At 44.2% G+C, this 4,649-nt stretch overlaps 1 long non-coding RNA gene across 1 annotated transcript in view; it reads right to left on the reverse strand.

Annotated features, from left to right (window-relative positions):
* The window catches only part of LOC116073090, a 12,045-nt gene extending 11,335 nt beyond the window's left edge, over nucleotides 1-710 (reverse strand). Inside the window, exon 1 of the long non-coding RNA XR_004111663.1 lies at nucleotides 598-710. This is a non-coding gene — a long non-coding RNA (uncharacterized LOC116073090). The remainder of the gene's footprint in view (nucleotides 1-597) is intronic.
* Nucleotides 711-4,649: the final 3,939 nt, after the last annotated feature.

Below are 4,649 nucleotides of genomic sequence, written 5' to 3' on the forward strand. Positions count from 1 at the left end.
AAAAAAAAAAAAAAAAAAAGACCAGACTGGCCTCAAACTTACCAAGATCTGAGCTGGGATTAATCAAAGGCATACACCCCTCCACCCAGACCCAAGCGTTGTTTTTCCATTATTTAAAAGCTGAGGTGTGGAGTATGGTGGCTCAGTAGATAAAGCCTTTGCTACATAGAAGCATGAGGACTAGAGATCAATATCTAGAACCCACAAAGATATCTGGGCAGGAGTGGTGGCCGCCGGTAACCCCAGCGAACATAAAGACAGGGCTAACTGGAGTTAACTGGCTAGCTAGTTTAGCTGATCTACAAACTCAGGTCTCAGCCGGAAGACTCTGCCTCCACAAACAAAGCAGACAGCGAAGGAGGAAGACACCAGACATCAGCTTCGGTCTTCTGCATGTGCACATGTGCCGTACACACGCAAACATGCATACACACACACAAGATGAAAATTGTAGTGTAATAAAATACAACGGAAGGCATAAATCTTAAATGCAGCTTGGTGTCACTTAGGTTGAGATCTGCAACATTTCTGGGACCTCGGAAGTCCTGGGAGCCCCTCCTACTGCACAGTGTCCTCCAGTGTCGTTCTTCCACCAACCTTATTTGCTTTTAAGTGAGTGACTCCATGCACTGCCTTCTCCTTTGTGGCTGGCTCCTTTGTTCATCACTCGGCCAACAATGCTGTGCACAGCCGCACTTGGTCTTTTTCATGTCTGAGTAGTATCCCATTATAGACTGCAGGTTATTTCCTCTGATTTATTGTTAGGAACTATTTCAGAGACAGACACTATGAGCATTTGTGTCCCCCAAAAGACTTTTTTAGTGACTCTAAGAGGCCCTATCTGCTGGGTATATATCCAAGAGTGAAACTAGCAAGTTATAAGGTTCCTTTGACTTCTGTGTATTGTCAAGTATTTTCCTAAGGGGTGACTATCTCATTTTCAGTAACTGAACAAGGGAACTAGTTTAAGCAGGAACCTCATGTTTAATTTTTAACTAATATTTTGCATTTACTCATTGGTACTATCTGCCCCAAGTCCCCATTTCCTTCTCCCTGAACTTTCTTCAACATCTCCTCTCCCTCTTCCTCCTCCTCCTCCTCCTCCTCCTCCTCCTCCTCCTCTTCCTTCTCCTCCTCCTCCTCCTCCTCATCACCATCATCATCATCTACTGAGTCCAGCTAGTGCTGTATGCATAAGCATGGACAACCTAACTGTGACCACACCCCTGAAGAAAAATAACTCCCCCTTCATCAGCAGCCATCAAATGCCAATAACTCCTCAGCTAGAGATGGAGCCTCATGAATCCCTCGCCAATCCATTCTGGAAATATCGACTGGTTTGATTTTAACCAGAGCATGTGCAGATAGCCACAGCTGTAGTCGATTCATAAGTGCGACAGCCATTTCCTGTCCACAGACAGCATTTTGGAACACCCCTCCCCATCCTCTCTGGCTCTTACATTCTCTCTGCCCCCTCTTCTGGAATGCTCTCTGAGCCTTGGGGTTTGAGACAGATGTCTCACTAGGGCTGAACACCCAAGAGTCACTCTCTTCTTTATAGTTTGACTCTATTGATCACTGGGCACTTCTGTTTCTCTGACCAAGGGTAAGTGTCACACTAATCTATGTGTTCAAACATAAGTATTGGGGGACTGCTTGACAACATGTCTATTGAGCAAAATGACAATCCTATGTCCCCACTCCAAGGCCTAGGATCTCCGACGCCATGGGAGTTTGGGCAAGTTTGAGACCCCAGGCACAAAGTCCCCTCTGTGGAGTAGGACTCAAATCCAACCAGAAAATAGCTTGTTACCCCATAACAACCATGCCCCTGTTGTACCCATGGGCACATCTTGCCTGGCAGTTGATATTGTATCATGCAGGGTCCAGCACGAGGTAAGTCCACTGGCAAGTTTTCTCCCCCACTGGCCAGAATATCACCTGTTGGTATTATGGAGGTCAAGAGAAAAGGAATTTCCAGGTTAATTCCAGTTTTATTCTCTTGTGTGTCACAATCTCAGTAGCAGGGTCCTACCATCAAATCACATGGGAGTCAAGGGCAATGGCAACAGCCTGAGCAAGAACTTTTAAATTTAAATTTTAAAGTTTGTATTTGTTTGTTTGGACAGGGTCTTGCTATGTCACTCAGAATAGGCCAAAGCGTAATATGTATCCTAGGATGGTCTCAGATTCATAATCCTCCTGTCTTGGACTTAGGTGGGCATTGCCTTTATTGTCATGGATAGAATGACATTTTTGAGAAATAAAAGACAGCAAGATAAATCTCTTTTTAAAGACTAACTCCATAGTTATCAGTAAATTTAAAGCATATAGAACATAGTATCTTTGTAAAATCAGGTTAATGGAGGAACTAGGAGGGGTTCAGCTTGAATCAGAGAACTCTGAAAATCACCAACTGTGTAACCTTCAACAAGTTACTAACCCTCTCTGTTCTTTGGTTTATTTGCATGTCTGTTGGAGTAATAATATGGTCACTCACAGGATTGCTGTAAGGAGTGATAAAACAATCATTGTACAGCATAATGTGGTCCTGGAATATGAGAATACAGTAAATATTCACCCAGCTTTGGCTATCAATGGCATTGTTGTTATTTGTGTTAATAGTAGGTAGTGATCATTAGACTACCCAGTCTAAATGATTAATGAGTCACTGTTACTAAAACATATCTGGTAATTAATTCCCATTCTTATTCTTTGTTTTACACTGATCAATTCTTAGTAAGTTCTTCCCTCTTTTCTCTGACCCTGGCAGTTTTTCTCTCAAATGGTTGAATACTTTGAATGGTTTCTAAACTCAATTTGAGGGTGAGTTCAATAGAGTGTTGCTAAGAGAAAGTGTATCTAATTTGCCAAAACCAAATTAGGCCCATACATACACAAGGGAGTAAGTTTAATCTATAAAGACTTACTACATATATGCACATATATGCTTTTCTATTCTCCTTGCTCCTTATGGACTAAAATTTTGTTATTAAACTTACATTTATATATATCCAAACAATAAACACCCACTAAGCGCAGTTTCGAAAGCATCTCCCAACTGCTCACTCACCCGAGCAGTGCAGTAAAACCCTTCCCATCTGACTCAACCCAGTAGGTTCAAATTTTTTTCTACTTATGGCTTTAAAAATGTCAACTCTTCCTAAGAATGCTGGTCTTATTTTGAACTAAATGTTAATACTGCAAGACATGTCATAATGGAGTCTGTTCTCCAGGGCAGTCCCAGTAGATCTTTCATTTTCAGTGTGACACTATTCCCTATTGAGCCCTGAGGAAAAATCATGTCACTTAAATATACAGGTGTGGGTGGGTGTGTTTCAAACACAATCAATGAATTGACATGTTACAAATAGAATGGCCTTGTTTCCTGCACTCCCAGCTTTCCAACTCGGCCTGTCGATACATTTATGCTGCAAGTGTATAAGAGACAGGCGTCCATTATTTCAAACGTGGCCATTTTCTGGTCCCCACACGGAGCCTTTGTTATGTCCTGACACCTGGGCACAGCTTCCCCCCAGTATGTACTGTAATGTCTCGGATAGCCTCCCAGTTTCCCTGCCCAGTGCTCACTCTAGTATGCCCCCTGCCCCCACCCCCACTGAAAATTATGCCTCTGCCCTCTTTCCCTGAAGAGTGTGCCATACCCAAGCTCTCGTGTTAAGAACCTTGAGTGAGAGCCACAGAGAGACGTCCCTTCCCCCACTTTACCAACCAAAACGCATTGCTCCAAGATCTACAAAGGGCAATTACATTTCCCATCACTATCAGGAAGCGGCAGCCTCCACAATTTTGTCCTCCTCTGTCAAGGTGTTCGCTTTAGTTCTGGTTGCCATCTGGCTATCACAGGTGGAGGGCATGGGGGCATGGACCTGGAAGCCCAGGTCCATGTACCAGCTCCTTCCTTAACAGAGAAGCCCACCTTCCTTTGTCTCTTCCTCTAACAGTCCTTGGTCCTCGGGATGGTTCTCATTGTAGCTGATCCTCAGGAAATCCTTGTAGGGGAGCCATCCTTTCAAATCACCTTTCTGCAGAGAGGCTTCTGATTGAATTCAAGGCCACATCCGGGGCATCTGGTTTCTATAGCTCAAAGAATTACGGCTCCTGATAGAATGTTCTGAGTTCTGAGGCTACTGCTGTCATATTTCATTTTCTGACCGTTTTCCAGGTCCCCCAACACACACACACACACACACACACACACACACCCCAGGCGGGGGAAGGGAGAGAGAATTTTTTCCAACTCATCAGACTCCATCCTTATACATTTTATGGGCATACATACACCCTGAGAAAACCAAAGCTGTCACAGTACCCAAAGCACACAGAGGTGCTCAAAGGAGCTGGATTGAATGAGGGGCCATGGAGCTCTGGAGTCAGGGGTAGAGACAAGGACTGTATCTCCAACGTTCTCCAAATCCTCCAAGGGACAAAGTCAATGGCAAAGTCAAGCTGGAGGGGTGGTAGCAAGAAGACACACTTTAAAAACTCAACAATGGGCTCATTGGAGCGATGGTGGGTAAATAGTGAGTTCCTCAGCTTTGGATAAGGACAGGTGGGTCAAGCTGGGCGGTGGTGGCACACGCCTTTAATCCCAGCACTTAGGAGGCAGAGGCAGGCAGATTTCTGAG

This window comes from Mastomys coucha, unplaced genomic scaffold (genome assembly GCF_008632895.1).
Source record: "Mastomys coucha isolate ucsf_1 unplaced genomic scaffold, UCSF_Mcou_1 pScaffold23, whole genome shotgun sequence".
Classification (NCBI taxonomy): Eukaryota; Metazoa; Chordata; class Mammalia; order Rodentia; family Muridae; genus Mastomys; species Mastomys coucha.